The sequence below is a fragment of the Talpa europaea genome, assembly GCF_964194135.1.
Source record: "Talpa europaea genome assembly, chromosome: 1".
NCBI lineage: Eukaryota > Metazoa > Chordata > Mammalia > Eulipotyphla > Talpidae > Talpa > Talpa europaea.
In genome coordinates, this window is record NC_140073.1 from 53,144,863 (window position 1) to 53,171,889 (window position 27,027).

Genomic DNA, 27,027 nt, shown 5'->3' on the forward strand with positions numbered 1-27,027 from the left:
GAATGTTTTTGAATAATTCTTGTGTCAATTAATAAATCAAAGGATAAATTAAAAATTGTCTGGAGACTAACAAAATGAATATACAAGTTATCATATCCTAAGGGATGTACTAAAAGAGAGTAAAGTATTAGGAAATACAAACCCACATCAATAAACAAGAAAACTAACAATCTAATTTACATCTGAAGGTATCAGAAAAACAGGAAATAAAACCAAAAACCAATAGAAGGAAGGTAATAAAAATGAGAGCAGAAGAAAACATAGACCAAAAGCATGATACAAAAGAATAAGTAAATTAAGAAGTGTTCTTCCAAAAGATAAACAAAATTGATGACCACTCCGCTAGGACTCCTATGAAAAGAAGTGAGAAACCCCAAATTTAAAGAATCAAAAATAAAACAGGTGGAATCACAACAGATACTAGAGAAGTACAAAGGATCATAAGAGAATACTATAACCATCTCTACCAAAAAAATTACAGAAACTATAAGAAATGAACTAATTTTAGTATTAAATAACCTTCAAACTCTGAGTCAAAATCAAATAGGCAACTTGAATAGAGCAATTATAAGCACAAAAATAAAAGAATAAGCAAAAGTCTATGTAAGAACAAAAGTCCATTACATTATGGCTTCACTCGTGAATTTTACCAAGTATTGCCTGCTTTCTTCTCCTTCTTCTCTCCCTTTTTCATCCTCCTCAGGCTCTTCCTTCTATAATACAGAATAAATCTCAAAGATGTGCCATGGTTTGAGCAAGACTGCAGAGCTAATGGCAGAAATGTAAGTTCACGGGCCTCCCAGGTGGCACAGCAGGTTGAGCGCCGCACTGTGAAGCTGTCCGTAGCCTCTGCAGCGCCAGTTTGATTCCCGGCCGGCCAGGGAGATATCCACATGGTGCAGCAGACCTCTCCTGTCTCGCCCGCTGCCCCCCTCAGCAATGTCTTCCATCCATCTGCCTGCTCTGCTCCCCGCTCTGTCGCTGGTGAATCCTCTGACCCTCCCACCCCTCTGGCCTGTACTCCAGTTCTTGCATAAATAAAAATAAATTTTAAAAAAGAAGTATAAGTTCACTATTTTCACATGGTCAATTGGTTTGACATCTGAAGCCTTTTTAAAACTGTTTATACTGCAGTTCTTGGATTTTTTTATATAATGTAGCTAGGAAAAATAATCATTATTCAAATTGCAATTCATTACATGATAATTTACAAAATGATAACTTTTGTGATTTAGTATTAAGTATCATTGAAACTTACTTTTAGGAAAATTAAAAAATCTGATATCTGTCTCCTACTTTGCATAAAAGAATATAAGACATTGGAACTATAGGATAGAAATACAGATTTGATAGGAAGAGAATCTTGCCAAATATCTCCCTTAAGGGTTTTAAGGTACACTAACTATATGGGTTTATCTCACCTCCTCATTCACCATTGATTTATGAGAGCAAAGGCCATAGCCAATTTACAAATATTTTTATTTTATTATTTTATTTATTTTATTTAATTTTTGTTATGAATAGTTACTTTTTAAATAATCTCAAGAAAGAGGCATATTTATTTTATTTTCAACAACCACAATCTCTTAATGGTCTTTTGTCATGCCCCCGTCCTTCTTAACCTCAGAGCCCTCACTATGTTTGTTGAGGTCCAGTAGTTTTTGAAGTGTTTCATGTTGCCGAATTTCCTGTTATATGAATGTTCAATGTTATTTTAGTTCTGTCTTGTTTCGCTTCTTATAATTCTTTCAAATTCCCTCCATTTTGCTGAAACCATCTGCATTTCATCCTTTCTTGTGACAATGTAATATTCAGTGGTGCCATATATTTTTGATCCATTTGTCCACTGATGGAGATTCAGACTCTTTGTGTCCCAGCTATTGCAAATAATACTGCTGTAAATATTGTAGAACATGTGTTGTTGTTGTTTTTTTGTTGGTGATGATTTCATATTCTGTAGATGTATGCCCCAGAGTGAGAAATCAGGGCTGTATAGTATTTCTATTTAAGGTAAATCTAGATTGCTTCCCATCATGGTTTCACCAGTTCACATTCACACCAGTGTAATTGGATTCTATTTCCTCAATATTTTTTCTAATACTCACTGATGTAGGTCTTTTTGATATATGTAATTCTCATGAATATGAGATGGTACCTCATTATAGTTTTGATGTGCATTTCTCTTATTAGGAATGATAATGAACATTTTTTTCATTTTTTTTGTCATAGTGAATAGTCTGTTCATGTCTGCTGCCCATTTGTTAATGAGGTTATTTGTTTCTTAATTGTTGTTTTGTTGTTTTATATAAGCTTTTGGTTTATGATATGTGGCATTTAATGCATTGACATAGTTTCCTTCTATTCCCTTCTTGTTTAGAATATCGGGGCCTCATAAATGGATACTGAATTTTAGTGAATGCTTTCTTTGCAATTATTGATATTATCATAATATTTTTATATTTAAATTAGTAGATATGGTATATTGTATTAATTGATTTGTGTATATTAAGCCATCCTTGCATCCCTGGAATGAATCTATCATGGTACACAATCCTTGTGACTTCAATTTGCAAGTATTTCATTGAAAATGTTTGCATTGATGTTCATCAAGATGTTGATATATAAAACTCTTTCCTTGGGCTGTTATTGTCTGGTTTCAGTATTAAGGAAATGTTGGCATCATAAAATGTATTAGAAATAATAACTTATTCTTCTGGGGCATTAGTTTTTCTTTAAAAATTTGGTAAAATAAATTTGTAAAATCATCTGGTTTGTGGTTCTTTATTTATGGAAGATTTTTTATTAGTTTGAATTTCCATGTTTTTTTTTAAGGTAAGATTGATTTTTTTTAATATTTTATTTATTTATACAAGCACTGGGATACAGGTCATAGGGATGGGAGGACGAGAGACAGAGGGGGGAACAGAACAGGCAGAAGGACCAAAAGCACTGTTGAGGGGGGAAGCAGGCAAGACAGGAGAGGTCTGCTGCACAATGTGGGTATCTCCCTGGCCAGCTGGGAATTGAACCAGTGCTGCAGAGGCTGCAGACAGCTTCACAGCACTGCGCTCAACCCACTGCACCAGTGGAGAGGCCCTGAATTTCCATGTTTTAACCGGTTTGATCAGTTTGGGGCTCCTTCAGAATTGTTTTTATTCTAGCATTTGTACTATGTTCTTCTGACTCCTCACTTTTGATTTTGTGTGCACTTTAGTAAGGATAAATTTTCAACTGTTTTTGTAGTTATTAGAGTAATCAGGAGACTGGTACTAATGAGGATTAGTAGGTATAAAGCAGGACAGGGACAATAGGCTTCATAGGATCTCCTCCCAGTAATAGTATCTTCTATAAAGAAATTCACATGTTCTGACCTGATTCAGGCTATAAGAAATATTCCAGACTTGCCTCTTAGAAAAAGGCAATACCTCTGCCCTCAATTTCAAATACAAATATCATAGCAGTTAATGTTAGTGCTGTAGCAGTAGAGATTATTTTGGGGTATTTTTTTCAACTCACATTACATAGCTACTCAAAGCTCTTCAGAAGAAAAAACAATAAACTTTGCAAGAAGCTCTATGTCTTAACATATCACTCATCTATATATTTGAGAATAGTATTTTATCAACACAAACATGGGACCAAAGGTAATAAACAAAGTTCATGTTTTGTCAAACCTATATCTATAAAGATGTCTACTTGGAATTGTACATACCTTTGCCCTTGAGCAATATATACCTAGTGGGGGTTACGGAGGGTGATTCTACATGGTAAGATGAATAAGCAAATCGTGAGGAGGGAACCCAACAAAATATGTTGGAGGATCAAGGATTCCTTGGTGGTGGTGACATATCTCAAGAGGTGTGTCTAATTTTCCGAATCATAGAGAATTTTGTAAACCAGTGTTACCTAAATTAAAAATTAAATAATGAAAAATATAGCAAATGTAGAAATTAAAAGCAAATAAGAAGCTGAGGGGGGAATCCAACAGCCTAAAGTGAAAGGGAGTATAAAGAGATAAAACAGGATGAGTGGGATTTTTTTTTAAAATTCTAAGTTAAATATGAAAATTTAAATATGCATTAATAGTAGTAAATATCAGAGATGTTTGTGTTAGAAATTGAACTAGAGTGTGATAGACACATGTCATATTTCTAACTTTATTGCAAATATGAAAATAACAGAATAATAAAAACACAGCACAGAAATCCAACATAGAATATATTTTTTATTCTAAGATAAAGCCAATAAATTTACAACAAAAACAAAAATTTAAAGCATAGCAAAATAAAAACTCTTCTTACCAAAGCTCCAAACACATAAAATGAAATGGCTGTCCAAATTTTTAATAAACTTAATTGTGTTTTTTACTAAATATAGACCCAGGGAGTAGCTATGTTGTGCAAGTTCAAAAGGGCATAAACAGGTTGACTTTGGAGTAACTTCTAATTTAAAATGAGTGAATATGAAAGAGAGAAAGGGTATAACACAGAAAATAACACCATTGTATGCTTTTAATAACAGCTATAATAATTATTTGTTTAGCTTTGGGGGAGGGGGGGCATATCTACCCTGAAACAACCTCTCAGAGATCCCAAGTCTATCAGTCAGGTTTTCATCCAAGCAAGTGCTCCATCATTGTGAGCATTTTTTTTTTTTCATTCACACTCCAGCTTAGAAACTGACAATTGAAAATGTGATAATAACAGCGTAATTGAAGATTTCTTATGCTTTAAGTGTTCTATGCTTTCTATCATATTTAACCTTTACAATTACCTACTCCATTGTAAAAAATTTATTTTGTGAATGAGAAAGATGATGATAATCCTGCTTTTCTTGGGTTGCATGATTGACTTTAAGTTTCTGAATTACTCAAGTGCAAAAACGCAGACTTCATGAATATCCTTCAGAATATCTCTAAATTGCCTTCAGATTCATAAAGCTTGCAAAACTTTATAAGCTTTCCTTTATCCTAAATCATATCCTCTAAAATTCCTTCAAGAGACCTAGGGAATTTTGTTGAGTCAACACATTGCATTTATAATTCAGGTATCTTGAGTGTAAACTATATGTTCACTTGTCACCACAGATCATTGCTCAATTTTTAATAACTCATTGGGCGATGATCAATATTAAGGTCATTCACCTTGAATAATCAGGCAAGTGGCATCAGATCTCTGAATGCTGTAACAAAAATGGTTTATATTTTAGCATATAACATATGGTTGAAAGGAAACACAAATGGTTTTGTGCCTCAAAACATATAAAGATGAATACAGGGTCTCCCTGATGGCACAAGGAGTTAAGCAGTGCACTATGAAGCAATCCTCAGCCTCAGCAGCACGAGTTCGATCCCCGGCCTGCCAGGGAGCAACACACATGGCGCAGCAGACCTCTCCTGTCTTGCCTGCTGCTCCCCTCAGCAGTGTATTTCAGTCAGTCTGCCTGTTCTGTTCCCCACTCTTGTCTCTGGTGAATCCTCTCACACCTCTGCATCTCTGGCCTGTGCCCCAGCTCTTGTATGCATAAATAAATAAATCTTTACAAAAATAAAGATTAATACAGATGTCAGTGCAAGGTGTTTTCTGCTTTCAGATTTTGGATTTTGAGTCAATAGACACACCAAAAATTCAGACATTTTTGATATAGTCAATCTAAAGCATTGCAACCTCTGGTTTCAATCCAATGACTTTATAATATTCTTCATCCACGATTCTCATCTCTGAAATCCACCAACTAGTGATGAAAATTTCTATAAAATGGTGAGTTTTTCTCAAAAGCTTTAAGAAGTGGCTTATAACTAATGGAAATTTCAGATAAGTTCTAGTTCTAGAGTTCAGCAGTTATAAATGTATAATAGTAACAGTAGCTATCATTTATTGAGAGTCTACAATGTAATTAACTCATGTTGACATGTTAGTCAGAGAAAATGATTGTGAAGTCACACAGTCCTAAATTCTTAGTCTAATTCTGCCATTTACTTGCTGTCCACAGCTGGGTAGAAACTTAACAACTCTGAATCTCTCTCTTTGTATTTATCTTTAAAATGCATCCAAATTCATGATGCTGTTATGAAGATTAAACTGAATCATGTAAATAAGAAACTTTGTCCATGTTCTGACAAATTATAAGGGCATGATATGTTTTAGATATTTCAATCCCTGTTGTCATATATTCTTTCATTCATTAATTTATTCATCTGCAAACATCTCCTCACAGAGAGATTAATTTGTTGTTTCCAGATTGTATAGCTGGAAACCAGATGTTTCATTTTACAGACTACAGTTAGAGCTATGAGACTCATAGCTCTTTCTAATGCATGCTACTGTCTCCCTACTTTCTGTATTAAATTATTATGTTGAAATGGGTTCTAAATTAAGCTCTATTCTTTAATTCAGTTTACAGATAAATCCAACAGACAAATCCAATAGATTCTGTGAGAACTTATTATGTGTTTTGGTGTATTGATATTTTATTGACAATAAAACCACAAAATATACAGATCTTCTTCAAAATATGTGCATCAATGTGGAAAGATAATTAACTCTGAATTGAATCTACTTTTATAATCCTTGCATCATTTATATGTCAAATAATATTGATATGAATTAGACAATTTGTTGTATCCTGTTTTGACTGTCTAGAGCTCATCTAATCTGTTTATCATGTTCCATGCTCCAAATCTCACAATGACTGTCTTTCAGTAACATTACAAATGTATTATTCATGATAAACGGAAGTGTATAAAAAAAGTACATCACCTACTCCCAAGGAATGCACTTCCTAGTGATAAAGACTGGCATCTAAACAAACAATTTCAATAAATGCAACAAGTCTTATGGTTGCAAAATGTGCAGGGTAATTCAAAGGACAGAGGAGGACTTATGTCACAAAGATGCGTGAGAAAGGGAGGTACCAGAAAGAATCCTAAGAGGAGCTACTGACTTTAAAAAATATAAAAAGGGAAGGAAAACACTAAAAATGTCCTCATATGTATTGCAATGTTAGCAATAAGGATTCTATTGCTTCAGCATTTGGATGATTTAAAGCCACAGAGTTGAGCATAGTTCTGGACAATGAAAAAAAACTACTGCTTATTTAATACCAGTGCAATAATGGCTTAGTAATATTGTTTTTGTATATTTCAGCAGTTTAATAATTTTGCTCAATTTTCTTCACTTGATCTTTATTGGTGTAGGGCAGCTGGCTTGGCATGTGTGGTAGGTACTATCAATCTGTAAAATACATTACACAGCAACAGCTTAAAGAATCAATAAAGATGTAAGTCCTGACTCACGTCCTTGTTTAGATTAGCAATGCATATTTTTTACATATATTTGAGGAGTATCAGGAAACACAACATAACAAGAAAGAAGAGAGAGTGTCAACAGATAGTATAAAATCAACAGCAGTAGCTAGATGGACAACTGAGTTACACTTTAGTCATAATTTCAACCTATCTGAGTAAAGTGTACAATAGTAAATATTAGTATTTTTAAAATGTCCTAACATTGTGAACAATTGAATTTTTTCCTCAAATTTTATTGATCTGCCACTAATTTGTATAACAAGATAATTTGGGGGGTGCAATATTATACCTCCATGTGTATACAACCCTCAGTCACTCCACCAACTCTCCAGGGCCACACCCTGACCCCTTCCCTCAACTCTTCTCTCCTCCCCCATCTCCTGTGATCAGCAGTATATTTTTCACAGACTCTAAGAATTATTCTTGCAATTTTTTCTGTTCCTTTGGTTATATATTCCACAAATGAGTGAATTCATTTAGCAAAAGTTTTTTACTTTCTGACATATCTGACTTAGCATAATCACCTCAAGATCCATCCATTTTGTCTGAAAGGCACTATTTCTTCCTTTATAATAGCTCATAATTTCTTTATCCAATTGTTCATATTTTTTAAGATTTATTTATTTATGCATATAAGAGCTGAGGTACAGGCCAGAGGGGTAGGGGGTGAGAGGATACACCACAGACAGAGTGGGGAGCAGAACAGGCAGACTGACGAAATACACTGCTGAGGGGAGCATGAGGCAAGTCAGAAGAGGTCTGCTGCGCCATGTGGGTATCTCCCTGGTGGGGTATGTAACTCGTGCTGCAGCGGCTTTGGACAGGCTCATGGGTTGCATCCCAACCCCTTGCACCACCAGGGAGGCCCTAGTTGTTCATATTTTTAAAAATAGGGCCATGCATGTGGAAAGTGAAAATACAGACCTGGCGCTTAGTTTTCAGCATGACCTACTAGACTTTGGATTAGAAGCATTAATTAAAACTTCACTGAGTGGGGTTGGACTAATACATCTATGAGGACATTTATAACTCTAAAACAAATAAAGGACTATTTGTTCTGTTCTGAAAATTTCAATCTCCTTCAGAAGTATGCCAACACTTCTAAATATTTTGCATTCAAATTTGGAAATACTCTGAGAACTTGCTATTTCCATACAAACAAATAATAAACCATAGACATTTTTCCTCTTCAGATCACTGTTAATTCATTGCCATGGTATTAGAAAGATCCGACTTTCTCCATCTACTCCTGAGATTTATTACAGGAAATTTTGTTGTTGTTATAAGTAAGAGAAATATGTATATACCACATAGTTCTCCATTCACTCATCTATTGTTAGACACAGATTGTTTTCATAACTTGGCTATTATAAATAGCACTACAATGAAATAGTACTTAGATACCCCTTCAAATTAGTGGAGTTTTTTAAAATTATTATTATTTTGATAAATACCAAGAAGTGGCATTGCTGGATCATTTGGCAGACCTTTTTTCAATAGGATGAGGAAACTCCTTACTGTTTTCCATAAAGATTGGTCCAAACTACATTGACAGCAACAGTTAGGAAGCTTCCTTTTTCATCCACACCCTTGCCAACACATGTTGTTTCCAGCCATTTGTGTATGGATCATTTTCACAGGTGCTTTAGAAGTATTTTTTTTTATACTGAAAGGATTTTGTCTGTGTCATCTTAAAGGCCTCAAAGAATCAAACAGAAATCCTTAACTTGATCTTAACACTGAGAAAATAAATGGGTTTAGGAATAAAAAAAGTTGATATAGTATAGTTATTGAAAAAAGCAATGAATCTAAAACTGAGAAATCCTCTAAGAGGAGTAATTATTTAGATTGTGTAAAATATATAAAGTTTCCTCAATCTATATGACCAAAGAGAACCATTTTTATATGTCATTTATGATAAGTAGATCCTGACTTTGGTTAGAGAAAATATAGAAATGGCTAGTTTAGTTTACCATTCATAACAAATTACCTTGACAAAGAACAGTAAATATTTTTCATCTTCTTTAAATGAAATACATTCAGATAATGCTATATTTGTGATTTGAGAATATGGTGAAGATAATACTGCATTATGTCTTTTGCACATACACCAATACATGTTTTCTTATTCCCATTAAGTATTTAATTGTTTTAGGGAGGATCCAAGTCTTCTATTTAAATTTAAGTAACCCATCTAAAATACAATACTTGGATAAGTTCTGTTGTAGCCAGCAGGAAATCCAGGTCTCTTTATAATTATTTATAGAATGCAATTTTATTTTTGTTTCTCAAATTACAAGCTGTGAGTCAGTAATATAAGTGTCACCTGGCTGTTTGTAAGAAAGACAGAATATAAGTTCCAAACCCTGACTTACTGAATCAGATTTGCCTATTATTAACATCTAACGTAATTTTATATACTTTAAAATTTGAGAGGCACTATTCTAGACACTAAAAATAGTAACAATTATGTAACACTATAAAAGAGTTCATTGTTCAGGGGAAGATATACACAAGTAAGTCAACAGACATTTTATGGTGTGATTGATCAAAGATCAATATTCACGCCTTTCCTGATTCCAGGTTTTGACAGAAATAAAGTGAGGAAGAGGAATGAGAGAAACTGTCACCTGAAATGTTCATGCTGTCACAGGCTTATTACTTAGTAGCAGAGAGCAATAAAAAAAAAGAGAGAGAGAGAGAGATGAACGTACATAGATCAGAGGGACAGAGAGCTGCGGAATCATCCAACTACTTCCATTAACAAATGAAGAGAGAGGTTTGATTGTTGACAGTGTATTTATAAATGAAAATCCGTAACAAATCAATGTTAGCCGCCCCCCCCCCGCCCCCAGTGGCGCAGTGGGTTGAGTGCAGCGCTGTGAAGCCGTCTGCAGCCTCTGAAGTGCAGGTTCGATTCCAGGCCAGCCAGGGAGATTCCCACAGAGAATTCTCCTGCCTCGCCCGCTGCTCCCCTCAGCAGTGTCTTCAGTCCGTCTGCCTGTTCTGCTCCCTGCTCTGTCTCTGGTGAATTCTCTCACCCTCCGGTGCCTCTGGCCTGTACCCCAGCTCTTGTATAAAAATAAATAAATCTTTTAAAAAAAAAAGTTTACTAAGCTTTCCCAGCTGACTCTGAGATGTATGAGAGAAAAACAAAATGCTTAAATCCACTAAGATTTATGATTATTTCTAAGTTGGCAATGGATGGAGACAGAGTACTAAGGTCCTTGGTACAAAAAGATGACATTCCAGAGTCTAATTCACAGAACAACAGGAGCATAAAATAAATAGAAAAAGATAGTTTCCAAGACTCTCCTCACAAACAGCTATAAACTGTTCACATAAAAAAAATGGGAATTCAGTTCAGAAACTGTCATGTATCTTATTTCACATATCATATTTCACTGTATAACACATATAATAAATATTATTCATTTTTTCATTCACAAGAGTGTTCAGTCACTCTTAGTATCTGCACTGTTTATCTTCATATAGTGCTGCTTTAGAAACTTCTCCAAGTCTTATATATACAACTTTATTCAAAATGATCCTTGCCTGAATATTGGAGTTAAGAGTCTGGTACACAGAGAGATGAGCCCCTACACAGTCACTCAGAAAGGTAAGACCTTAAACAATATGATCTCATTTTATACCGGTCCTTTCTGAGCTTTCTAGGAAATCTTCCAGTGTGTTTGAACTGAGGGCTGCTCTCATGGGAATGAAAAGCAAAATTCCAAAAACAGTGTTTGTCATTTTCAAAAAGTTATATTTACCACGATTGTTAAGGCATGTTCACCGATGTCATACCTCTCTCTTCCTAAACTTCTTGTTTTTCTTTTCCCTATAATTTCCCATATCATTAGGTATAGAAAAGACAAGTATATGTTGCAGAACTGAATCACTCACTAGTGAATGGTAAATAGGTGTTAAAAACACACACCTACACATACACAGCAAACACAAATCTGCAGACCCCCAAATGGAGTCTTTTATGCCAAGTCTCAATAAGAGACTTACTATCTTACTATCGAACATCAATGCAGTTTCAGACTCTTCTGAAAGTAAGTGAATTTAAATCAATCTAGAACTTCTTGGTCTATCCTGGTGAGATAATCCATGATAAGATCCCTCCTGCTTTCATCTAAAGGAAGGTGGCTTTGCCTGAAATAATCTCCTTTTCTTGTTCCACCTTCCTTTTTATTTAAAAACATTCAATTTTGTATAACTACTTGCAATGCCTTTCTACCTGCAAATGGGATGCCTCCTGATTCATGAATTATTTAATAAAGTCAGGTACATTTTTAAAATTAACACAGTTGAATTGTTATTTTACAGAGCTCATTTTTGGGAGTAGGGAGAGGATTGATAAGTCTTAACATATTCTAGAAGTAACATCTTTGGGATTTTCACCTCAGAAATAATATGAAATGCTGGTAGAAGATGACCTATGATTTATGAAATATGACTGGGATTTAAATATGTGGGAAATATAGTATTTATTTCCCAGGTAGAGAAAAGAAACACAAAATTATTCTGAAACCTAGTGATCTGGTCAAGGCTCTTCCAATATTTTCATGGCTGTATTGCAATTTTTTTTTGAGGCACTGACTCTTTTGTGTTTCCTTTTTGAGCAGAATTATTCAGTGTTTATGCCTCTACTATTACGTTGGTGAGGGACAGGTAACATGTCTCTTAAGTTTTACAGCTTCCACAAAACCAACTCTTGATCTTCCATTTCTGATCTCAAGTAATGCCACATAGTGTATTCCATTCTACAAACTCTGGCATAATCATAGACCTCTGAAACATTTTTATAACTCACATCTGATTGAATACCATAGTGTGTTGAATTTCCCTCAAATATACTTATCAGAACCATTCTGTTCCAGGGGCTACTATCTCATCACATACATGTACTTATGAAGTGGAGTTGAGCAGTTACTCACACAGATAAAGTATACCCTGGTCAGACAAACATGAATTAGTACAGTCAAGTCCTCCATAAGACCCAATCTGTATTAACCAACCTGACATATTCTAGAAGTAGTATCACTGAGATGTTACTAGTATTTTTTTTAATTTATAATTTTTTTTTAATTTGGAAAGTTTTATCAAAAGATTTTATAGGTACTAAATTCTTTTTAAGTCCAAACCAAAAATAAGCTCTACTTTTTTATTTATCATTCCTTGATAATACTCAATTTTTTTGTAGGTAGGTCAATTCTCTGTCGTTTATCTAAGTCACCCAGTAAGAAAGCCATCTTTATGACAAATGTGTATTCAATGTGACAAGTTCCCAAAGATTTTTGATCAACTCAAAAATCACTCTAAACTGATGTTCAAACACATCTTACATTTGTCTCGGGATATCCTCTCTTCGGGTAAATTTTCTTGTTAAACTTAGTAACCCTTGAATCCATTCGTCATATGAATTCTCCAAGCGATTAATTTCACAAAATGTTGTTAGCTCACGATATCCAAATCTTCCTTCACTAACACTTCTAGAAATATCTGAAGGTTAGGATGAGTGACTTTTTCATTGTTTTATTTCACAATGTTAGATAAATATGTAAACACAGGTGTACATAACATATAAAGTATTAGTTTACTTAATATCTAGGTGCCATAAAGTAATTTAAAATTCCCTAGTAAACTATATTCATCAACTCATTAAATTCATCTGTAAATTGTAATGCTTTGTTCTTTTCTTACATAGAAACAACTGCAGTTTTAACATATAGCCAGTATCAGAGCTGGGCACACCATTATTTTGTATTCATCCCACATAACTACAATCTTCTTAGTCGCCTTCTAGAAATCCCTAGAAATCCGTGTGTGACAGTCCAATCTGAAAAGGGGGTGTTCCATGTTCTCTGCCCCACACAATGAGGGGTGGAGTTGAGTGGCAAGGGGAAGCTGGAAAGAAGAATAGAGAGAGATCTGGAGGAGGCAGGTGGAGTCGAGAGATAAGAAGAAGAAATTGCACTTGCTTTTGGCCTTGAACTTGCACCAGGGACTTGAGGTGGCGTGAGGGGGGGAAGGAAGAGATATGGGTGAGAGACCCATAGGAGGCTGACAATCCAGCCTTTATCTTGGCTGGTATTTTGATTTTACTCCTTTTGTCCCAGACTTGCATGACCCCTTCTGCCCATTTCCTCTGGGTCCCCACCAGCAGGAGCCTTAGACTTGTGGCAGGCTTTCAGGTCTCAGTGGCCCTGCTTCGGACCAACCCTGTTTGGCTGGAAGTGTACCCACGAGGAGGTGGGTACCTTTGGGTGCTTCATGTGGAAACTATTTTAACTATATTCTTTCTCTTCGATTTATTGCACACTATTTGCTGCACACTAATTGTATTAAAGTGCTTTTCTATTGAAGGTCTACACACTAGAGATTGTTTTGTCTTTATATGGTAGATAGCAGAACCCTTTTAGAGTGTGCAGGTTTGGGGATCCAGGGTGCTCCTCATTTTGCCTATAACAGAGACCATATTCAAGAAAAGTTTCTTCTCCCACAGAGTTTTGGCTCCTGCAGTTTTCCATTGCTAATAGTTATCATCACGTTTGCAAGACAATAAGAGAATAGAAAAGAGGAAAAAAATACTTTTTAGAGTTGTTTCAAATAGCTATTCTATCCATTTTCTTTCCAGGATTTGTACCCTTATTCAATGTGAGAGACAAGGTAGAGATTGCTTGCAGCATCTTAGTAGAAAATTTTGAAGTCAATCATTTCCATTTAATGTAATTATAACACAAGATCAGATTGAAGATGTTATTTATTCCTTATTTTCATCAATTTCTTGTTCTTCTTCCCCTTCTTTTAAATTATGTGACTACATGTAGCATTCCATTTTAATATGTCTGTCAGCTTTTGAGTTGTATCTTGTATTTTATTTATTGTACTAGTTTGAAGGATTAAAATATTCATATCTAATCATTCACAGTCTACTTGGAGCTAATGTTTTTTATCATTCCAAGTAAAATAAAGAAGCTCTATAAATAAATATGCAGGTTATTTTGTCTCCCCGCTTAATGCTATATTTGTCATATGTGTCAACATTTACATTTATTAAAATGCCCCACAAGAAAATGTAGTTTTTGCTCTAGGGAGACATATTTAGTTTTTAAAAATATAAATGGAGGAAAATAAGTTTACTTGGGCATTTATACTTTGTTGTTACTCCTTCATTACACAGTTTCAAGTCTCTGTCATCATTTTTCTTTGTCTGAAGAACATAATTTATCATTTATTTCTGAAATTGTGTGTTGATGATAAAATCTTTTACATTTTCCTCATTCTGAAAATGTCTTCAGTTGTCCACCATTCCTGAAGAATGTTTTTGGGTTTGATAGGAATTCTAGGTTGACAATTTCTTCTCTCAGATCTTGAAAGTTAAAGTCCCAATGTCTATGTCCTTTTCGGATTCTTAGAAAACTGCAGTCATTAAATTTATTTTCGTATAGGTAATGGTCACTTTTCTCTGGTTCTTTTCAAGATTTTAGTTTCTTTTCTTTGGTTTTCAGCAATTTTATTACAGTTTGTCTTGATAAGATTATTTCTTGAATTTTACTATTTTTATGTTGATGAACTTTTTAAATCTATAAATTAATGTCTTTCAACAAATTTCACACATTTTTTTAGCCATTATTCCTTCAAATATTTTGCTTTCCCTATACTTTTCCTCTTCTGTAATTTCAAATTTTGAGATTGTCTCACAGACTGTGGAGTCTCTATTTCAAATTTTTCTATCTCTTTACTCTGTTTTCAAATCAGATGATTTCTATTGTCCTATTTCGAAATGCACTAACTTTCTTTTTATCTACATCCTGTTATTTTTAACAAATGAATACTATATTTCAAGTATTTTATTTTTCATTTCTAAAGTTTCTATTTTATTCATGTTATAGTTTCTATTTCATTCCTGAGAAATTTTCTCTTTGTATTCATTTTATTTTTTTATTATTATTTTTTAATTTTATATATTTTTACATCATTTTTCATTTTTGCACAATGTATGCATTTTCATCTTGGTTATAGTCCCCATACAATTCCCATCCCTCTTATTTTAACCCTAATCTCTTCTCCCTCCCAACCCCCGTAGTGTGTCTCTGGTTTATAGTTGCTTGTTGATTTTGATTTTATCTCGTTATAATTAGTCTTTTTCCTGGTCCCTTATTTAGGTTTTCTAAATTCCTGCTAGGAGTGAGACTATCTGGTATTTTTCTTTTTCTTTCTGGCTTAATTCACTAAGCATGATCCCTTCCAGCTCCACCCATGTTACTGCAAATGGCATGAGTTTATCTTTTTTGATTGCTGAGTAATATTCCATTGTGTATATCTTCTTGATACAGTCATCTATTTTTGGGCATTTGGGTTGTTTTTATGAGTTGGAAGAATTAACATTATCAAAATGGCCATCCTACCAAAAGCAGTTTATAGATTCAATGCTATTCCAATAAAAATTTCAATGACAATCTTCAAAGAAATAGAGCAAATATTGATGAACTTCATATGGTGCCACCAAAAACCACAAATAGCCAAAGCTCTCCTGAAAAAAGAAAAAAGGGAATAGAGGCATCACACTCTCAGATTTCAAACTATACTACAATGCCATAATAATCAAAACTGCATGGTACTGGAACAAGAACAGACACACGGACCAATAGAACCAGATAGAAAATCCTGAAATCCCCACAGATTTACAGTCAACTAATTTTTGACAAAGGAACACAGAATATGCAATGGAGCAAAGAAAGTTTGTTCAATAAATGGTGCTGGGAAAACTGCTATATGCAAAAGAATGAAACTAGACTACTACCTCACACCATGCACAAAAACCAACTCAAAATAGATTGAAGAACTAGACGTAAGACCTGAAACCATAAAATATAAAGAAGGAAATATAGGTGAAACACTACATGACATATACCTCTTTGTATTCATTTTAATAGTGCTTTTCTTTATCTCATGAAGTATGGCTTTTAGAAAAATATCTAACATCTTTCCTTGATATGTCTATTACCTGTGCTATCTCTTGACAAATGTATTGTTTATCTTTCTCCTGGAAAATTGGTTAAATTTTTCTGGTTTCTACATGGAGAATTTTTAATGTAACCTGGACATTTTGAATAGTATGCTTTGAGACTTTATCTTATGTTTAAAAAAATTCTATGTGAATGCTGAGCATTTGTTATATCAAGCAACCAACCCAGTTAGGTTCATACTATAAGTTTCACCTAACTTTCTGTGAGGGTGATTCCAAGGGCCGTGTGACTTTGAAAGCTTTTGCTCTGCTGATTTGGGTCTATCATATGCAGATGTGGGACTTGAGCAGTGTTTTATGCCATATTTCACTTTTCAAAGATTTTGTCATTTCTTTGGACATGTTCTGGATTTAAGCATCTCAGGTATAAGCAAGTATATGTGTTGGTTCATACAAAATATTAGGGGATCCTTCTTTTAGGTCCTCTCACTCACTGCCAATCAGGAACCCTTTATTCTCACCTAATGAACACAAAAATAGGTGGGTTTTTTTTTTTTATATTTTCTATTTCTATAAGATTTATTTTTTTTCCAAGCTGTTGCAGAGTTCTTAGTGATCAAAGCTTTTCTGGTGTAAAGTTGTAAGTAAAAAGTGATGGAACATGATATATACAGGAAAATTTCCCATACCACTTGGATCATAGCATCTTTTTCTTCCCCTTTTCTCCAGTCAGAGCTTATGTAACAGGGTGGTCCCCAGGAAAAGGGGAGGTTCCAGTTCCCCTGCCCCAGACAAGGGAGGGTGGAGCTGAGCAGGGAGGAGAAGCTGGAGAGGAGACTGAGGAAGGAAGGAAGCAGGATGGAGAGCAAGAAGTATACCTGGAAGAGGGACGTGGAGCAGAGAGCCTTGTGAAGAAGCTGTGTTTGCTTTTTAGTTCTGGACTGGTTGAAACAGATGTGAGTGAGAGACCCATGGAGAGGTTAACAATGGCAGCTTTTTAAAAAAGCTTTATTTATTTATGCATACAAGAACTGGAGTACAGGCCAGAGGTGTAGGGGGAGGAGAGGATTCACCAGAGACAGAGTGGGGAACAGAACAGGCAGACTGACTGAAATATACTGCTGAGGGGAGCAGCGGGCAAGACGAGAGGTCTGCTGGCCGGCTGGGATTGGACTCATGCTGTAAAGGCTGCAGATAGCTTCACATTGCTGTGCTTAATCCAACAATGGCAGCTTTTATCTTGATTTTGATTTTTCTCTTTTTCTCCCAGACTTGTCTGACTGCTTTTGACCCTTTTCTATGGATCACTGCCAGAAGGTGCTTTAGACTTGTGGCAGACTTTCAAGACTTGCTTTGGGTCAATCCTGTTTGGGTAGACTTTTTACCCATGAGAGGATGGGTAACTTTGGGTGCTTGATTTCAAAACTATATTCTTTGTCTATTCTATATTGCACACTAATTGCTTTAAAGTTCCTTTCCATTATGTTGTCTGGAGGTTCCTAAGTCTACTAAAAATGGAGCTACCAGATGACCTGGCAATATGACCATATGGAGCTACCATATGACCTGGCAATCTACTTCTAGGGATCTACCCAAAGGACACAAAAACATTGATTCAAAAGAACACCTGTACACCTATGTTTATTGCAGCACTATTTACAATAGGTAAAACCTGAAAAAAACACAAATGCCCAAAAATAGATGACTAGATCAAGAAGATGTGGCACATATACACAATGGAATATTATTCAGCAATCAAAAGAGGTAAACTCATGCCATTCACAGCAAAGTGGATGGAGCTAGAAGGTATTATGCTCAGTGAAATAAGCCAGAAGGAAAAAGAAAAATATTGGATGGTTTAACTTATAGCAGGAATATAGGGGAACCAAATAAGACATCAGTGTAAAACAAAACACAACAAAGCAAAAACAGACAATTATAAATCAGAGACATCCTGCAGGGGAGGAGGTGGGAGAGGGATCAGAGAGAGGGAGAGAGGAGCACAGGGGACTGAGGTGAAGGTGCACGGGTGCACTGGGGAAGGAAACTCTATGGGGACTACACCTGAGGGGGTGGGGGGAAGCGAATATTGTTTAAAAATGAACAGTGATGTAAAAAATAAAAAATATTAATATAAAAAAATAAAATTCCTTTCCATTAAAGGAACTTTAATGGATGTCTACATGTTTTGTCGTGATGCAGCAGATTGCAGAAACTATTTAGAGCAGGCAGGCTTGGGGGTTCTGGGGTGCCCCTCTCCCTGCCCTGTAACACTTACATAAAGGTAGAAAGAAAGAAGATGAGAAAGAAAAAATAGGATTATCTTTATATAGTTTGTCTCTTAGGGTCCCTGTTCCCATAGATATTCTAGCCTGAAAGCTGGAAATTCTCTAGGGGAATTTTCTGCTGTCATGCATTCCCACACATGGACTATCAAAAGCAGGACACACATAATGCTGTTGTTTGTTTTTAGTAAGAGATCTCACTTCAAAAATGAGCTATTCTTTAATCTGTAATGAGTGTCTCCAAACTGAACTGCAATTCTTAAATTTACAGAGTCCTCAGGGTGTGTGCATGTATGTGTGTGTGTGTATGTACACAGCATTTTAATTGTGATTAGTGCAAAAGATAGACTATTACAGGTTTATTCCACTTGCTTACTTGCTCAAATCAAAAGTTCATTCAATTGATGAATCATTGTATGAACATTGGCGTGAAGTTTTGTTTTATTGTGTTTTACTTTTACCTATCTAAATCCAGCTTTAAAGGTAAAAACTACTCAACATACAGTGGAAAATATTGTTCTTTTTCTCTATATGTGTTATATATCTGATTGAAAGAACAGAAAATTATTTCAGAAGATTCCTTCTAGAGAAAGGTAGTATACTGTTTTAAGTAGGAAGTTTTAAATTGAAAATTTAGTGGCACATGTCACAACTTTTTCTGTGATAGGAGAAATTTCTAGATAATGTAAAGTTCCTACATAATGGATTCTAGCCTTGAAAATTGGCTTGAATTGGTTCATCCAAAACACAACAAAATCTTATTAGATTTCCTATGTTTTCTCTTTCTGGAGTGAACTTCTCTGTGAGAATAAAAGAAAATTTCACTTTTCAAAGAAATATTTTCTTTGCAGTATGTCCTCTTTGAAGAAATATTTGTTCAAGTTCTTGCTTTTTTTTTTAAATCAAGTTACTTGTGTTTTTTTCTATTGAGTTATAGGTGTCTTTTATATGTTTTGGATATTAGCCCTTCCCCATGGATCCTCCTTTATTGACAGGCACTGTCATACTGGTTCTAGATATTGACATTTTTGCAAATAATATTTATTTCTCTTTGTCCTTTTCTTTGTCCTCCCTTTTTTTCTTGTTTTTTATTAAAGATTTATTTATTCATACAAGAACTGGGGTACAGAGTCACGGGAGGGTGAGAGAATTCACCAGAGACAGAGCAGGGAGCAGAACAGGCAGACGGACTGAAGACACTGCTGAGCAGAGCAGCGGGCAAGACAGGAGAGGTCTGCTGCACCATGTGGGTATCTCCCTGGCCGGCAGGGAATCAAACCCACACTGCAGAGGCTGCGGACAGCTTCACAGCGCGGCACTCAACCCACTGCACCACCAGGGAAGCCCTTCCCTTTTTCTTTTCTTCTTATTCTTTCTGCACCTCTCTGTCTTCCTATATCTTTGTCTTTTTTTTCTCATCCCATCATCCTCTGCAGTCTTCCTTCTTAGAGTGTTTATGTAACTTCCCAGGGATAACTCATTCTAAAGTCACATCTGTAAAGTCTATTTTGTAAGTAAGCTACAGTGGATTTTCTTTTTCTAATTTAAATCCTCAACAAAACAGATTAGAAGGGATATATCATAATTATTTGCAACAAGAAAGTGTCCTAATACATAAGAGTCTAACAGGCAGTGGAAATAATTAAAACCAAATAAAGATGAGGACTTGATTTAATTGAGACAAGCATTAGTACACTGAATTTGAAAGAATTAAATTTAACCTACTCTTTCCTCCTTGTTATTAGTAAACTAGAAATGAAACTGTTATAATGACAAGTTAACCAAAGTCTGTACAGAAACACATACACACACCACATACTCAAACACCCACACAATCTACCAAGATTGGGAAGTCTAAGTGTGACTAGCTATTAACTGAAATGTAATATTTATAACCTCTAATGTAATTTATTCTACAAAATTCCCCCATTTACATTGACTTCTAAGTCTGATTTGTTTGGGAGATGTTTTTATTGCTGTTCTGTTTTGTTTTTGTTTTATATAACTTATCTTTTTTTTAATATCCCTAGGCAAGCCATAGGAAAAAAAACTTTGTTTTTGCATGAATGTCTATGAATAGATGAAAATCTTAAGATTAGTCAAAAAGCTGGTCCCTGCCGTAAGTCAACATACTTCTATTGGTGTGATGACTTGGTCTTTTTATGAAGTCACGTAGCTTATATAATAAAATATATTTAAATTTTCTAGAAATCAGGGGGAAAATAATATATTTATAATGTTAGTTTGATGAAATATATTAAAATCCTAATGTTCCTCATCTATCTCTGAGCAAGCATCATGTCTACATAAGTTATAACCCTGTGTTTCATTAAAATGTTGGTTGTATTGAATTGTATTAGATGAAGAATAATTGCAATTGGCAAAAATTGACCAAGCTCTTTATTGGAGGAAACATAGTCATCTTTGAACATACTTAATCATAAACACCATGTGTTCACTTAAAATGCTAATTAAATAAATGATCAATACACAGTTAGGTATATCATCTTATTTACCATAAAGAAAGTAATGTAGTAGTAGAAGATCTTTGGGCAAATTTGAAGTGAATCTCAGAGATACTCTTAAACTTTATGACCTTAGACAAGCTACCTAGAGCCTGCAATTTTAGTTTTTTATGTAACCTGAGATGAAAATGCATACCTTATAAAATTAGAAGAGACAGTCTAGAGAAATCCTTAGAAAAAAAAAGATGCTTGTCCTTGCCCCTCTAAAGGAAAGTACTTGTAGTCACTAGAGCATATCTGCAAATCATATTAGAGAATAATAAATCTATTATTGCATAATATTGGTGTAATTGCTGAACAATAGAAGTCACAGCAGAATCAATCATGACATACTCTGAAATTAATAACTTGATTTTTTAGCCATCTTCTATATCTGTCACAAAAATAAGATATATTTTTCCTTTTGTGCTTTGATTTTAATAGGCTCCTATTTTGCCAAGTTTGGGTTTTTTTAAAAGATTTATTTATTTTGCAAGAGCTGGGGTGCAGGCCAGAGATGCAGGGTTGAGAGGATTCAACCGAGACAGAGTGGGGAGCAGAACAGGCAGACTGACTAAAAACACTGCTGAGGGGAGCAGGGGGAGAGACAGGAGAGGTCTGCCGCGCCATGTGGGTCACATTCCTGGCCTGGATCGAACTTGTGCTGCAGTGGCTATGAATAGGTTCATAGGTTGCGTCTTAACCCCTTGCAGCACCAGGGGGGCCCCAATTTTGCCAAATTTTGTATTCATTGAATTCAAATTATAACAGAAACTTTCTTGTCACTATCACTACATCTAAATCCTCCCCTGGAGAGATTAAATGTAGTTTCATTAACTTGTCACATAAGTTGATGCATTCTTTATCCCTAGGAGAATTGTTATTATTAAAAAGCTACTAATTGTTAATAACCATTCTTTAGAAAGCACACACAAATTTGTTGAGATTTAATTAAGATGAGCAAATAAAAGGCAGATTTTCAGTAAGAGAATTGACTATTTCTCTACTAATTTATTTAAAAAGAAAGAACTTTTGCAAAAGAACTTTTAATTTTGAGTGAATTTTACTAATTAGCCTTTTAATAAAGTCATGTAAATGTGGTTAAATATATATATTTATATTACCATATATATAACCATGTATATTTATAACCATATATATAACCATATATTTTGTATAACCATATAAATGTGGTTAAATATATATATATATATCTCACTTTTGCCATCAACCTGCTCATTATAGTGGGTGTTTTATACATTAGGCAGTATAATTATGACTCTGTGTGTACGTTTTGATTAATGGATACAACTTTGGAAATAATAAATATTTACATTTTACTAAATGTAAAGTTTCAAAAAACACTTGGGTAAAATAACAACTCCAGGGTAAGTAACATTACCCTCATTTAGCAGATGAAGAAGTGGGTACCAGAGATTGACTAGTCACTTAAGATCATATAGAAGTAGAATTGAGTTTCATATTTTTGATTTTACAGCACATCACATAGAGCTTTGTAAATATTTCTTTGCGTTTTTCTTCTTCACAAATGTTAACGTTAAGGAACAGAGCTCAGTTCCATATACAATTCTTTAACTCTAGTGCCTAGTTCAATGTCTGATACACAGTATATATCCATATTTTATTCCAGAGAACTAGTTATAGCTCTAGTTCACATCTATTAGCTCCTCCAGCCATAGTCTCTCCCAACTTCAGCTCTCTTATCTGTAAAATAAAGAAGTCAGTAAGATCTCTGAGACTCTTGCCAGTTCAAATATCTAATCACTCCGTGTCTTGGAGGTGAAACACCAAGGTGAAACTCCAAGACTCAGAGGATGAGATAACATTTCTACAACAGAGTAAGATCCAGCAAGTACTGTTTTCAGAATTCACTGGAAAATCTATTAGTTCTTATATTACAGACCTGTACTCTCACCAAAGTTCTGCTACCACTAACTCCCATAAAAATGATGGAAACATGTTTTTATAAAATAGAGAAATAATGATAATAATAAGAAAAACTAACTGAAATTAATGTTTACTTTACAGAAAAAAATATTTAATACAAGAGTAGGATAGGCTTTAGACAGAGAAGTTACTGCATGTGGAATGGTCAACTGGTTAGATGCAAAATTATTTATTTTGAAGCTAATTTGCTTGGTCATGTCAAAATATGTCCTTAAAAACATGCTAACCCATTCTATCTTCTAGACTCTAGTATTGTATTCCATTATTTTCCCTCAAAGACCACCTCATCAGAAACATGCAGGTCTTCTCAGATCAATGAGGTAGAATGCCTTGTAGATGCAGTACTAGTGACTTTTCACCAGGAAATTCAGTAGACAAAAATGTCTTATCTGCTTTGCTCAGAGTCATTTAGCATCATCTGAGTTGGCAGCTAAAGTCCCAAGTTAATGTGTGTATGACCTTGAACAAGTCACATATTCTTTTTGAGCTTAATTGAGATAGCGAACTCACTCATTAGCAGTGCTGATTTCCTCTGATAATCTATGTTCTGCTGATTTCACATAAATCAAATGATATTACTAAAATCAAATGATATCCTTGAAGAAGTAACAATGTTCACAAACCATAAAGTGTCATAGTGAGAACTGAATTCTCAGGGAAAGCTGCCACAGCAAAATTAGAAGTGAAAGATGCATCCACATAGATACCTGAAATCTGTTTACCTGGAGAAGAAGCAAATAGAGCATTAAATTGGCAGGAAGAGGGCCTCCCTGGTGGTTCAAGGGGTTTAAGAACAGCACTGTGAAGCTATCCGCCACAGCAGCATAAGTTCTTCCTGACCTGCCAGGGAGCTACCCACATGGCACAGCAGACCTCTCCTGGCTCAACTGCTGCCCCCCTCAGCAGTGTATTTCAGTCAGTCTGCCTGTTTTGTTTTCCACTCTGTCCCTGGTGAATCCCGTCACCCTGTTGCACCTCTGGCCTGTACCCCAGTTCTTGTATGCATAAATAAATCAATCTTTAAAAAAAAAAAAGGTAAATTGGCAGGGAGAAAAGTAGGCTTTGGAAAAACACACAGAAATTTCTATATAATAAAAACATACTCTTGAAAGAAAAATACCTTGTAAAACTAGATTCTGAGTCCTTATCCCAGCTGAGAATAGGGATTGTTCCCCACTAAGCCCCAATAAATATATTAGCAACAAAGGACAGGTTTCCAAAGAAATATGTTAGAAAAGCTGAAGCCAGTGAAGGAGGTGGGGGGAGGGAGAAAGTTGTAATACTGCAGGAAAGATAGAATCATCTGGAAAGTCCAGGACATCATGACACACTTAAAACTACAAACCAAAGAATTAGCAAAATATTTCAGAATATTCTCCCCTTGCTCCCTGTACTACCACCACACCAACAGGCCCAGAGTTTAATAATTGTACCTAGAAGAGAAAAAAGTACATTTGGGTATCAACAAGTCCTAAAATCAAGAGGAAAAATAGAAAAAAAAAACTATCCTACTCCAATTAAGAAATAAATCTTATCAGCTCTACATATATTATTTCATAACATCAAGGAAGAAAATTACATCTTAAATTTTAAAAAAACAAACACCAAAACCAGACAAAGACAACTTTAGAAAAAGAAATAACCAGAATTTTAAACCAAGACCAAGTGGGGTTTGTCCAATAATGCAAGATCAGTATATCAGAAATGCAGTTACTGTACATCATATTTATAAAATAATGAATAGGAGCTATATGTTCATCTTAAGAGATTCAGTAGAATATCTTATATAATTGAATATCTATTCACATTGAAATTGTCAAAATATGGGAAGGATGTATCCTCTTCCTGGTAAAAGATATTTATGAAAAACCTACAGTTGTTTCCATATTTAATTGTGAATGAATAAATGTTTTTTCTCTGTGACAGAAATGCAACCATCCCAAAACAGGTAGGTTCATCACCGGTTCAAGCAGCCATGTCAGTGTTTTAGCTGATTTCATGTTCTCTACTGTGCTTCACTGTCCTCTGCCATTCTCTGCTAGACTCCACCATACTCCATTGTACTCCACCATACTCCACACCACGCCATCCTCTGCTGCCCTGGCTTTATATGCCCAGTCTCTTGGCTCACGTGCGCCATCCTATGCATGCCCACACCCTACTCCAGGTGTCCACCATCAGGCATGTGTTTAATCTAATGGTGGGAGGGTGGAAAAACCTGCTATTTTTTACTTACCCTACACATTTCTGTTAAACATTTTTCTAGAGGTGATGGCCAGTGCAAAGAACCGATCAATAACACCCAGAATGGAAAGGAATAAGTAAATGCCTACAATCACAGATGAAGTAATTCCATTAGTAAAAAATCCTAAGAAATCTAGCCACATCTACTGTAATAAGTAAGTTTAGCAAAGACTCCAAACTATACAAAAGACCCAAAATACAGATTTTATTTAACATACAGCCACAACAAAATCCAAATCATCATTGAAATAAAATAAAAAGTGCCTCCCTGGTGGCGCAAGGCGTTGAGTGCAGTGCTGTGAAGCTGTCCGCAGCCTCTGCAGTGGAAGTTTGAGCCCCAGGCTGGCCAAGGATCAACCCACATGGCACAGCAGACCTCTCCTGGCTTGCCTGTTGCTCCCCTCAGCAATGTATTTCAGTCAGTCTGCTTGTTCTGTTCCTCACTCTGTCTCAGATGTGGTGAGTCCTCTCACCCTACCACTCCCCAGAACCTCTGGCCTGTACCCCAGTTCTTGCATATGTAAATAAATAAATCTTAAACAAAGAAATAAAATAAAAATACTTAGTTCTAACAAAAGTAGTGAAACACCCTGCAAATTTAAAAATGTAGAGCATTTCTTAGAAAAATTTAAAGTGGAAATGAAACTGGAAAAAAATACTGCATGTGAAGAACAGACACATTTCTTAATTTTAATGTCTGCTTGTCTCTAAGTAGATACGTACATCAAGGTAACCACCATCAAAATTCCAGCAGCATTTTGTTGAAAGTGATAGTTATAAAGTTTAAGTAGCAAAAAGAGACAAAAAGTTAAATAATTTTTGAAAAATAATATAATTAAAGGACTCACGTTAATTTTAAAATTTAATATCTTTAGTTAGAGTTCATACATTATACAAAAATAACTAATATTAAACCTTAGATCTAAATATTAAATATTAAGCTATTAATCATTTAGAAGAAAATATAGGAGAAAATCCCTATTACCTACAGTTAGATGAAGTGTATTTAGATATGAGATGAGTCAAAATACATGAAAAATATCAGTAAATAGGACTTGAAGATAGACTTCCCCAAAATAGCCATAGCAGGCATCTTCTAACAGATCCTTTCCTGGGATGGCTGTTTCAAGAGAAATTATTAGCATTACTTCAAAGAATTCAGATTATCTAGATTTAGGACAATCTCCAGAAATAACATTTTCTATCAGAGAAATCTATTTTATGTCAGGACAAGCATCTAGAGCATCTGGCTTGATCATATGAGACATCCTCTTATCATCATGTGAGATCCCCAGGACCCTAACACATTCCTTAGTTTAAGAATAAAAACTCTCTTTATCTCAATTATCTAGAATTTACAGCAACAGAAATTATCCATATGTATATAATTAAATGTGTTATTTTATTCCTATTAATCTGTCAGATGTTAATTTGTTGCTAGACCACCTGGGAAGAACCCAGAGGAATATAGAAATTTTTCCTCTGTGTCACTACAGATTTCATCAAAATTAAATGTTATAAGGAATAAAAAGTAGTTTAAGAGAAAGAAAACCACAGAATAGAAGAAAATATTTGCAACTCACATAACCAGCAAAGGCTGGTTACATAAAGATTACATAAAGAAATATGTAATCTCAACAATAAGAAAATACAATTCAAGAAAAAAATAGGCAAAATAATTTAACAGACTATTTCACCTAAAAAAAATAAGTTGATAGCAAATAAATACATGAAAAGTTC